General features: G+C 42.0%; 1 protein-coding gene across 17 annotated transcripts in view; it reads right to left on the bottom strand.

Annotated features, from left to right (window-relative positions):
- JAZF1 (JAZF zinc finger 1) overlaps positions 1–13023 on the bottom strand; it is a 461275-nt gene that overhangs the window by 131024 nt on the left and 317228 nt on the right. Inside the window, exon 1 of one of the 17 annotated variants that reach the window (XM_072964776.1) lies at positions 5955–5974. The exons of the other annotated variants lie outside the window; for them this stretch is intronic. The gene's annotated coding sequence lies outside the window, so the exon portion shown is untranslated. Of the gene's footprint in view, positions 1–5954; positions 5975–13023 lie in introns of those variants that run through there. 17 annotated transcript variants of the gene reach the window in all.

The raw sequence follows: 13023 nt of genomic DNA, 5'->3' as shown, positions 1-13023 counted from the left end.
CATTATTAGAACTCTTCCAGCTGCACTTGGCAATAACACCTTCTTTGATGTAATGACAGATGTTGTTTCAAGCACCTTTGTACGGGAAATGCTCACTGCAAGTGGTAGATGTAAGACGCACATGCTGACTCCACAGTGCCTTCACAGGCGAGGGGGGAGGGGGTGCAGACACAGTGGCACAGATCACGGGGGAGTAAAAATGACAGCATAAAAATCAATTTGCAATGCTTTCCACCCCTAGACTAAAACCGGACAGTAGTGGCAATTTTATTCTTGGTGTTAAAGTTAAGAATCTCATGTTCCCTTTATTGTTTTTCCTATGCCAAGAATTTCAGGGACATACTATTCAGAAATCCCACTTCCTGGGTCTTTGCCATCGCAAGTCCATGAAAGCCAAATTCTTAAACAAGAGACAAAGGTTCTCTGAATGGCTCCATCAAGTCGGGTCTCAAGGTTTTGGCAGAGCCAGTGAGAACACATCAGTAACTCAGCGTTTCCTCTCCCTCCTACGATGATTACATAGGCAACTGAGACAGATCACTGGCCTACAGATACAACCCACGGTTCTCTAAATACACGGAAACCACTCTTCAAGGGAACCAGTTTTGAAACACAACCTTTGCTCACACTCATCTAAGTTTGCTGGAGCCCCAAAGTATATCCATGCTGCTGAGAGGAATGCTTTGTGTCCCCTGGAGAGGAGTCAGTAGAACAAGGCTCACCGGGGAGAGGTGTTCTATCCCCAGAAGCGTCCACTGGGATGCTGAGTGGGCCATGTGTGCAAATGGTGACTTGACAGACCAATCCTGCAAGGTCTTTGCAGGCGCTTTAACGAGGTAAGAAACAAGAGATTGGAGACACAACCCACGAAAATGAAAACAAAAAAGAGGAAGACAAGAAAGAACATGGCAATGACTGCAAATGTCTGGAAGATTTCTCAAGCACTCACAAAACAGTTTCACCTCAAATTTAGGCACTGATGACTGAGACACTTGGCTTCTGAGACAGGGACCTGAACCTGATTCACTGAAATGCATCTCTTCACAGAGACATCTGGTGCATGATTATATCAGGTATATTATTTTGAAAGAAAAGAGCACTGCTTTGAGTCTAAAATGTGTGGATAAAGGGGAAGAGAGTTCAGAGCCCAATAAACATTTTTATGTTTTCCACTGCTGCCTGTATTCCTGTAACCAAAGTTTAGTCTAACAGTATTCCCACAAACCATCTTCTAAAGCTTTGTTTCCAAATTGTATAATTTCTAAAGTATTTGAAATACAACCTCTCTAAGCTACCTTGACTTATTTATTTTTATTAGTGCACACGCATGTGTGTGCTTGTACACCTACACACAGACACGCATTTGCATTATTCTTTTCTTCTTCACATTCCAGTACCTCTTTGGGGAAGGGGAAGAAAGCATATTATATAAAATTCTACAGTTCTCTGACGTCCATGCAAATAAATGGTGTTGGCCACTGACATTCACACGAACTGCATCTTCAAATCTTGTTTCACAAAGAATTAAGAATGTTTGCATTCTATTTGCAAGGCTTTGAAATACTGCTTTCTCACTTTGTTCCACCACCTTCCATAACCTGTGCTTGACTCATGCTCACATATTCTCAAATTATGAGTGGTGAAATGGGCTCCCAGAAGCTTCTAAATGCCACTCTCTCTGTAAAGACCACACGGAAGCTCCTCAGGCAGGATTCTCCTGTCTTTCTAGAAGGCGGACTCCAGTAAAGACAAGAAAGTTGAACTTCTAGACAGACGTCCACCAGGCCTGAAACATCTTTTTCACATTTAATGTTTCCTCGGGCGACCTTTAGAACATCTATTAAAGCTTTGCATTCTTAAAACGAAATTAGGCACTTGGTGTCCACAAACCAGGAGAAGCCTGCACAAGTGCTACTGGGTGCAAAGCATCAGCTGCTGGTCACTCGTAAACACGAGCACCACCACTCGCCTCCTGGCTGACTGGTGTGCGGGGATCGTGGCTCACCACTTTATGGATTTAATTACACTGCTGGGCCCTTTACATTCAGTATAACAGCTGCCTTCATGATTCCTCCCCTCCTGGCGGAAAAGTAACTGATGTTAAAAACTCTCTACATGAAAGGATTAGAGTGACAGACTAGGGTTTTCACCTCAGGATGACGACGGAGACGGAAGGCCATAATCAGAGTGAACTGGAGACAGTATGCGTTGGAGATGACTGACTACAATAAAAAGAAATTCCTTATACCATGGGCCACACCACTTTTTTTTTTCATAAGTTGCTACAGTAAGAAATGTGCTATGAATTGCAATGGTCACAGCACACAATCTCCCCCAGATACTTCTCTGGCTTGTTTACGGCACTGATAACAACATGAACCTGAAAAATGGTATTATTTCATTCTTTTTTATGGCACAAACTACTATATATAAAATAGATAAACAACAAGGTCCTACTGTAGAGCACAGGGAACTATATTCAATATCCTGTAATAACCCATAATGAAAAAGAATATATATTTATGTATAACTGAATCATTATTCTGTACACTAGAAACTAATGCAACCTTGTAAATCAGCTATATTTCAATAGAAAAAAAATGTGAAGCCAGAACACTAGCTACTACTGCCTATAGATAATATCCACCCCAGGATAAGGTCTGTGGGATAGAAACACTTGCATTTTTAATAGCCACGTGATGTTCCTTCAACTGGCAAGTGGCAAGAAAGTGAGCATTCCCAGCATGCAGCTATCTACAGCCCCATATAACAACAGTCTGCCACTTTTATATCACAAAGAAGTGACAGGAAGATAAACCCAAACTTTCTCAGTAGGGCAAGGCACAGCCAAAAACAGCACAGAGATGGCTGTTTTCTGTCTCATATCACCCCCTGCACACTCACAGGTTTCAAGCTGACTGAAGGCTAAGAGAATTCAAATCTTAACGGGTATTTTAAAATACCCAAGCAATAAAAACCTATCAACTTACTTCAAAGTTTCTCAAACACAGCATGCTCCCAAGCAGACGGCAATGTACCTCTTCCACCATTCTTATTTCGGGGTAACAGCTTGCACGCACAGCTCTACAGTAAGGACTAGACACACAAAGTGGGAGCTTTCCGTAGCTCATATGGTCCCACTGACCTGTGGTTTTATAGATTCAATTAAGTGGCAAAGGGCTCAATGTCGCAGAACCAGCTCCCATTACTTCTCAAGTAGTGAAGGAGGAAAGCCAGGCAGATGGCAGAAATAGGAAAGGACAGACTTCAAACCCTTTTCAGTAGGAACTAGAGTTAAATATGATCAAAGAAGGGCAAACAACACATCTTGTTCGATCAGGGAGGCCTGTGTTCATCAGCTCTGCTACCTCTGGTATTGGGAACCAATGGCAACCAAGTGTCTGGATTTGGGAATCTACGTTGAGTCTTTCATAGTGCTATCTTCAAGCTTGCGTGAAAACTCTATCAAGGTTGTTTTCTGGGTTAACTGAGGCTAATTGATGAGCTTATAGGCTTTGGCTATGCTTTAACTAGTCTACATTGCTAGGATTTTATATACCTGGAATTAGTTTCAATTTAACAAAATCGGAAAGCAACCATACTACTGATCAACTGGACTAATGAGACCTCTATCCGCAATGAGCTATCTGCAGGCGGGGGTGGGAGGGCAGCAGTGAGGAGGGAATATGGTATCAAGCCCCCGTGAGGTCTTCTTCAAATTCTATATCCTCCAAACACCAGGCTTAGTGTGTAGGGCAACAGTGGGAGGCTGGAGACGATGTGGGTGGGCAGGCAGTGGGCGACTTACAGCCCTGGAAGACCTTGGGAAGGCAAAGGCCCACCCAGCCAGATGAGTGCTATAGAAGCTCTTGGATGGAAACTCCACTTTTCTTTGGACTCACTTGGTAATAATTAATGGGCACAGCGTGTTCTCAGTTTTCCGCCCCGCAACAGTTGGAACTCATAAAGCTACAGAGTTTTAGTTTACCCAGCAGAGCCTTCCGCAGCATCCCTGGCTGAGTATGTTCATCCCTCCTCCTTTTTCTGCACCACCTCATTCCCAGCACCACCCAGCACTTGGGTCACTGCAGAGGCCAACTCTGGGTATATCTTTTCCCCTTTCCATGCTTCTCAACCATCTCAACTTCTTTCATCCCTCCAGCACTCACCTCAGTGCCAGGCATGTAGGAGATGCACAGCAATTATTAAATGGATACACTAATTCTGTGATGAGAGAATGGAAGCCTTTTGGTCAAACATGGCAGATGATCAAGGGCATTTGTTTCCTTCACCTGCCATAGCCCTACTAAGGTAGAAATAGAGGAATAATTTAAAAAAAAAAACAGGGATAGAAAAAAGAAACGGGAGATGTCAGCAGACAAGTGATTTCAACCAGGGTTTTGGAAGATGGAAAACCCATCCAGGAGTGACAAGTGACCTAGACAGTAGAGGAAGCTACAGCCTTAAGTGCCTGCAGTGGGGAGACGCACATGCCAGGAGGTGAACCCCCTGTAGAAGCCCTGGACTTAGAGGTGCCATGTACTGCAAACAGCAAGGGAAGGGAAGATTCAGGGCTAAAAAGAAAAGAATTGTTTAAAAGGTTGGTTACCTACAGACACTGAGCCAGGAGACCAAGCACAGCACAAGTAGAGGGGCAGTGGGGAGAACACAGCGCTGAAAACAAGGGGATTCGAGCGGAAATACACCTACTCTACTGGTCCCAAGTGGCAGCCAGTCAGGAGGATTCCTCTCTGATTAAGTGAAGTGGGCACAGGGATGAGATTGCCAGATGCTGACATCTGGCGGTTCCCTGATTAAACAATCTCCCCGCAGAGAAGTCCATGGTCAACAAGCTTTATCCATGCCTCCATCCAGAGCCTCCCATCAGCTTTTTATTGCCTCAGTCTTAAATGGGAACCAAGAACAGTCAAAGAACGATCATTAGGCATGTGAGGGAAAGTCTTGAACATGAATGGGAGATACCAAAACAAACAAATGGCAGGAGACAGGGAGACAAGAGCAAAGGAGCAGACAAATTGAGGCTTGGAAAGTTAAGTAACAAATCAAGTTAACAGCAGGGTGAGGACCAGAAGCCCTGCATCCTGAGACCCATTAGCCCACCACTCTGACCATTAAAAAGGCCACTCATCCTCTGAAGTCAATTCATTGCTACCATCCAGTTGTAACACTGGCCTCCATACAATCTTTAGAGCTTTCTTAAAAGGCCAGCAGAGTTCTGTTGTGACTTTCATTCCACTTTTAGGACTGAATTTTGATGAACCAACAATTTACAAAGACCAGCTTTTAATTCACAGCTAGTTTACTTCAGCTGCTGAAATAAGTATTTCTTGCTGGCAACGGTCCTTTCAAAAATAAAAAAAACAAACAAAAAAACCCCAAAAAACCCTACAATTGCACAGAACCAGCCTCTGAATGGATCAACTTTTCCTTCGTTTATAGACACGTCATTTGAAACTTTTCCCAAGCCGTAATTTCCATTACAGGGCAGTCAGTGCAAATTACAGTGAGATTCTTGCCTTTCCAAATTCAATGTGAAATCCAGATGCAGTTAAGTGTTGCTGTAAACTTTATGAGTTAAATATCTAAAAGTTGGGGATGCTGTGCAGTACAATAACACCATCTATTAAAAAGCATTCATGTTCCCATTTGTAGCCTGAGTTTTCCTCCACAAGTGAATGGATAAACATTATTCAACCAGGAACCATTTGGACAATGCCCTAGGAGGCTCATTTATAAACAAACACAGCATTATGCAGCATTTCCAGTTTCCAGCATGGCCAGAGGGTTAAAGTTATAAGAAAGAGACAGTTCTGAGGAGGATGCTTTCTAACTCTTTACCAACCCATCAGACTCCTAGGGTCACTCATGACCACTTGAGAGTGGTACCTATTTTCCTTAAGTATAAGATGTGTTGCCTTATATGTCTGACCTACCTGTCCATACTCTGTAGCAGTGACAGGGTGTTATTTATCCATGCAAACTCTCGCCCTGTTACTTGGGACAATAGAGACTGCCAGAGCCCATCATGGCTGCCAGGTATGCTTCTGCAGTGACAGAGAGGAGAGAAACACAGACTCATGCATAGTGACTGTCTAGTATATACAGATACTTACATAAAAATATATATACCAGTAAGCATAGATGTGCAGAGGGCTACAAAATGATGCAAAATTCAGATAATGGTTGTGGGGGGAGCGGACAGAAAGGGCTAATCTGGGAAGGATTTACTGATGAACAAGAACTGAGCTGGGTTTTGAAGGAAAGGGGTTAGGGATAGGGAGTCGTTCATAGGTGAGTTTGGGGGATCTAAAAAATGGTGTGAAGTTTGAAGCAGAAAGCACAGGTGAGAAGCCTGTGTGTGGGCATTATGGAAAGGTAGCAGAGCTGAAGAGCCAATATTCATTAGTTATAAAATACTTATAGAGATACTTTATAACAGTGGTTCTGAACTCTGGGCAATTTTGCCTCCCCCACCACCCTCCCCACGGAGCATTTGACAATATCTGGAGATAATTCAGGGGAGGATGCTACTGGCATCTAGCAGCCGGTGGAGGCCAGGGATGCTACTAAACATTCTACAATGCACATACAGGACAACACCCCCCACCCCCACATCCCAACAAAGAATTACCTGCCTAAAATGTCAACAGTTTACTGTCAACAAAATAGAGGGGTGGAGAAACCCTGCTTTAGAGCTCAATGAGTATTATGAGAATGGAGCTATTGCTCCTAGATTGCTTCTAGATGATAATTTCTGTTATTTTCTGTGGTCTAAACCAAGAGGCCAAAAGGCTGGTTAGGAGGCTACAAGAGATATAAGAGGTTGTTACGACTTAAGAGCTCTGACTTTCTTCATGGAGACTCAAACTGAATTCATTTCAAGAAAGACATTCAAATTCTTGCCATGAGCTAGTTGCACAAGGGAAATTCTGTCAGTGGATTCATGACTGAGCAAGAAAGACAACACAATTCACAGTTAACAATAATCCAAGACAGACTGTGATGTGTGTCAACCCAGAGAACTATACTCACTGCTGGAGAAACAACATGGCTCTCTGGGAGAATCAGAGAAACTTCCAGAAAGAAAATATTTCATGGGCCCACAAGCTGGAAGTTTCAAAATGTTCTCCAGGAGTTCAGATTTAATTCTGTCAATGACGGAGAGCCTCAGAAAGAACAAACTCATACGGTCCATGTTTTGGAAAAATAACTGGTGGTGGTGTGGAGAATGGGGGAGAAACTGGAATACAGAAATACAAGATTTGGTGAAAGCAGAGATGGAAATACACGATTTTCCTTGTGTTACAGAACTGAGTGCCTCATTACTAAAAGTAAGGAAATAACAAAGTGAAAAGGGTCTGACAGGCAAGAAAAGGAGTTCTGCTTCTGATGTGTGGGAAGACATTTTGCAGAACCAAGAAGTCTGGGCCTCAAAGGAAGGAGAGATAACGGACTCAAGACACAGATAGGGACGGGAAGCGCTGAAGAATCCCATCGTAATGCCGCGCATTCCAGCAGGCACTGGAATCAGACCGGGTCCCCCCCAACAAAACAATGATATACAGCAAAAGCCCGACTACCCTGAGTCAACGCTTGGTTATCATAAAGCTCAGCCAATTCATCAGGAAGCACTGACTGAGGACCTAGGAGGCCTAGCAGAATTCCAGCAGGGCTAAAGAAAAGCACATTTGAAACGGACTATTTGGAAAATTTCACAAGGGAGTGAATATAAAAGATTGGGATAAAAAGAGAACTGAGTCAAAAGTGTCCCCAAGTTGAGTGTTTTAAATGATTTGATATCTGAGCCTCTAAGGCTCACTGTTGTCATTACCTTCTCATTGGAATCCCTGCTCTCACTTCTTGGTATTAAGAAGAATAATGCAACTCCATACAAGTCAAACTGCCTCCATGTGATACTAGCTGTAGAACCTCTCTAAGTCTTAGTTTTCTCATCTGTAAAATGTTGATAAGGACAGCATTTTTTCGTGAGGGCTGAAATGAGAATCAAATAAGCAATGTGTTCAGTGTAGTTACTACTTGGTTATTTGGTTCATAAAATGTTTTGAAATTAAACTCTGCACTGTTATAAATTATCTCCATTTTATTACCAGTGGTATCATGATGCATAGAAAATCTAAGAATTCATCATACATATAATGTAGTGAGATTGCTGGCTACCACCCAATAGTCATTTTCCCCTTCTTCCTCCATAATGCTTGGGAATATGGCTGTCCAGTATAAAGACTACATTTCCCAGCATTCCTTGATCCAGTGCAGCCCTGTGACTAAGGCCTGGCCAATAGGATGTAAGGCTTCTGGGAAGCCCCCTTAAAGTCACGTGCCTTTCTTTCTGGTATTTTTCCCTTCTGCTGGCTGGAAGAATGCCAGAAGGTCCTGCATCCACTCTGGGTAGGAGATAATCCTGGGAACAGAAGTCATACATGGCTGAGAAACACAAGAGGGATCTGCATTCCTGATCCCATAAGCCCCACACCACTCTAGGACTGACCATCTTCAGACTTCTTGAAAGTGAGAAATAAACTCCCTCACTTAAGCCATTGCAATGTGAGGATTTTTCAGTTACATGAAGCCAAATCAAATCTTACCAGAAATACAAAACAACTGGAAAGCTGATTTATTTTGTTGGACTCAAAGTTCTAATCTGAGAGTGAAACATTTTATATCTTGTCTTGTTTTCCTAGGTTTTAAAAATGCTCTCTAAGAATTTAACTTATCAGCTCATGGAAAGAAAATCAGAGTAAAATCACACCCACATCACCACAGCATCTGTGGCTCACTTTTAAACTGGGATAGTTAAAGAGTGGGAGAAAGAGGAGGAGGAAAACCATCATGTCAAATTATGGCTCCTTTGGTAGCTTTAGGACTTTCCCTAGAATTGGTTATTAGTAGGCAATAATGAAGCAAATTGCACATGCATATTACTTCTGAGTTATGAACAATGCAATGAGAAGCAACCTTTGAAGCTGTCACGATCTTTTCAGGCAAGCAATTAAAGTGAAAAATGAGAGTGTGCACAACTTCCATCACCCACTACTATATGTAATACCACCACCTACAAACACTGACATAAGAGTGGGACTCAGTCTGAATATTTATTAATACAGATCTGTTCCCATTTGTTTTCTCTTCTTTCCCCTGCAACCCATTCCACCCCCACCTGCCCAAAACTTTTTCTTCTTTAAAGGGCAGCTCTGACACCATGAATTGCATTCACCTGAAACCTACATGCACTGTGACATCTCTCCCATCTTCACCAAAAGAAATCTCTTTCCCTTTCCCTTGACCAAAGTATAAATTTAGGGCAAACTTGGGTTCTAGAGGAGAAAAAGTTGATAAGGAAGTAAGCCCCAATTAGGAAAACACAAAATCAAGATTAAAATAATTAACATTAATAGCTGATATTTACAGGAGGCCAAATATCTATGTCAAGCATTGCATGCTAGGCAATGAAGGCCTCTCATCCACAGCACCCCACCCCTGCCCCCTACCAAAGGTCCTGGTTCTCAAATAGACCAGACTCTGGAGGATTTGACTTACACTGATCTTTAGTAAAAACAATCTAGTGTAAAAAATACTGGATTTTCTGCTCAAGAATAGAAATCACTCCCTGCTTATATATGTTTTGTGATTTAGGTACCTGGAAGGACTCTAGAGAAATGGCATAGGGATAAACACAGAGGTGAGCCTGTTGGAATACGTCTTTCCAAGACGAGAAGAAACCCTAGAGCTGAGTCCAAAGACCTAAGACAATGGGTCCTATAAGCATGTTTGTCTCATTTGGTTTCAGCCATCTCTATACCATCAAGTACCTAGAGACCAATGGTTCTCTGCCAGAACTGCTCATTAATGTCACCCAGGTAGCTTTACAAAATTCTGATGCCCAAGACCCATCTCCAAAGATTCTAACATGCAACCAGAAAAGGGCTGAAGATCCAGTTGGGAATGTCTTTAAACCTGTTTGCATATTTCTCCAGAATAAAGAGACAACCGTAAAACTGGAAATGAATTATTGAAAGTAATTTTAAAGTCTTATTAATAAATCCAACATCCAGTAAAACCTTTAAATTTAGACTTCACTTGAGGCTCGGGTCTTGGCCACCCCAATCCTGTCCCAACCTTTTTCTTTCTGTAGAGAAAGTCCTAAGCTTAATGATTCTGTAGACTGTTAGTGCTTTGGTGCATTTTTAAAAGCAAATCACAAACAACCAAACATGAATGATCTTAGAATCACAAGCAATTTTCATCTATTCATTAAGGGCATTCTGACGAGACCTCTTACTGGAAACTCTCCCTCCCCCTTTTTTGGTTATTGATTTTCTTCACAATATGTTCCTAAAATGATAAGACTGCATCACTTGAAGTATTTTATGGCTCAGAATTTTCTGTAATTCAGATTGGCCCCAACCAGTGTGGATTTCTTTGCTGTTATTATTCACCTTAGTTAGAAATCGGGTCATAATCAAGCATACTTGTTTTGCATTTTGGAAGTCACTTAAGGATTTGGCAAAAGGAATCACTCATTACTTCGCATCTCCCAGGGAAGCCGAATCATTGCTTTAAAAAGAAAAGAAAGGAAGAAAAGGCACACAGAGAAACAGCTGAACATCTGGACGGAGAGTGACCCGAGTGTTCTGCCTAAGAGCCATCAAATGTAAGGGCACATGTCAGTTGTAGTTCACTGGGGTGGAGGGCGGATCCTCAGAACTCTGCCTGGTGGGCTCTGGGATCACTCACGCTGTCCCCATGCCCAGATCGCAGCCAGGAACAGGGCGTGCAGGCTCATGGGTCACAGAGGTTATGCAGTTGTCGGGGATTCATTCCTCCCCATTCTGGGCGGGTTATGCATTCATTCTACTTGCTAATGAGGAGGGGCACATGCTGGGCTGTCCTCAGATCAGTCTTGCTGATGGTGTGAATTTGGGCGTCTGGGAAGGCCCTGGCACCTGGCAGATGGCTCCCAACATTCTTGGCGTCTGTGGAAGAACTTCTGGGAAGCAACTCTGGACTTTGTGTTGCTTTCTTTTTTTCCCCCCAAGGCTTTAAGTTCTTTAGACTGGTAATAGAAGAGTCATGGCACGGTCTGCTACTTACTATGTGACTTAAGAATGTTCCTCAGCCTAAGTCTTGGTTTTCTGATATGGAAGACAGTGATTCATAGTTCTTACACATTATGAGGTTATTATGAGGATTAAAAGAGACAAACCATATAGAACACAGTGGCTGATACATGGTAAATAGTAAACTGTAGCCATTATTATTATTATAGGTCGTCAGGTCTGAAAGCATTTAGTGTTTACACTGTCTGACTACTTTTGTGACCAATCAATTGTTCTTAAGTAGCAATGATAATTGATAACAAAGACAAGATTACCGTTACTGAGAACCTATGATGAGTCCATCCAGAATGAGCTACTTTCTCTCTGCGGTCCTCGTGAAAACCCCGCAGGGGAGATACCTCCTTCATCCCTTTCCCAGGGGAAAATATAAGGCTCAGAAAAGGTCTAGATCGCACAGTTTGGAGATAAGGCCTCAGATCCAAGGGCATACTATTTGATCCTGACCACCACCTAGTTCTACTACACTGTTCAGTATCAGTGCTCTCAAATTAAACTGGCAAGTGGCCTTTTCTTGATTTTTTTTCCTCACTGAAAAACTGCTTCATGATGGAAGCACTGGACCTTTTAATCAAGCAAACCCAGTCTAAACTCTAAGGCCCCACCTCCGGCTGCCAAACTAAGGTGGCTTTGGAGTTCTCTCTTCAACAGAAACAACACAATGCAGCCACATTATTTACTTGTTAGTCTCTCAAACAAATATTGTGTGAAGAAGAGAAGGCTTAAACTTTACACTAAAACAGTAACCGGAGTTAGATTTCATCTTCCTTTGCCATACTGGATACTTTGAGACTGTGTATGAACCGGCATTACTTTTCTCCAGGAAGAGTAAGGAACTTCATCAGAAAGTTCTCTAATTGCTCTTCCAAAGAGTCACCTGTCTTTTCAGTGGAGACAGAAAACTCTTTGGCTAGTTGTCAGCTGAGTTTTTTAAGCCATTCTGACTAACTAGAAACACCGTGATCAATTAACTTGCTTTACAGATAAAAGGAAAGACTTTCAATTTATAAACCAAAACACATTTAACTGATTTATCACACATTCAAACCAAATGCAAAACTCTCCATAGTGCTTAAGTAAAACAGGCATCATCAAAGTCATCACAAGACATCGGATTTCCCAGAGACTTTTGGGATTTGGTAAACATTACTATCAGCTGAGTTTCAGAAAATGGAAGCGAAGCTGATGGATTTTCTTAGCTTACTGGAGATGAGGTTTAATACTTTAGCCATGGATTCAATATAATATAGATATTAAAAAAAATGAATGGCTTTAAAAAGGAATGCAGAGATAACATATACTTTTAAAATACACATATATGTTATTTGCTGTCTACAGCCACACTGTCTGTCCTCTTCTCCTGGCCATCCACCTCCACACTCTAGCCAGCTCCACGTGTTCAGCATTTCCACAGTACAGTATATATTTTAAATTGTAACCAGTACACCTCCCCCACAGAAATACACAGAGGTTTCACAAACATTACTCAACTTCACTATATGCAATGCAGATATTATTTCATTTTTAAAATTGTTGGGACAACCTATTAAATTGAGTTTATGACCCACTAATGAGTCCCAAATGGTGATTTTTCAAAAATGTACATCTTGCTAAATTACAAATCAATAACATCATGCATAAGGCCGATCCCACACAAGACTCTTTATTGTTTATATGATAAAAGACTTGGGTAAAATATAGAGGATCATTTACAATTTGGCTCCAAATTCATCTTAATTCTCTTCATGCAACTCCTAACTTTTTCCTCATTCTCTGCACATACCGTGTTCACATGCCATATTATTCTGATGACCCTGTTTGCCTCTCCAGATCCACTGCCTGCCCTCCTCTGCCCCGTTCTGTGCCC

This window comes from Vicugna pacos, chromosome 7, assembly GCF_048564905.1.
Source record: "Vicugna pacos chromosome 7, VicPac4, whole genome shotgun sequence".
Taxonomy (NCBI): Eukaryota; Metazoa; Chordata; class Mammalia; order Artiodactyla; family Camelidae; genus Vicugna; species Vicugna pacos.
The sequence above is the reverse complement of the archived record's forward strand: the minus strand, read 5'-3'. Positions and strand labels throughout refer to the sequence as shown.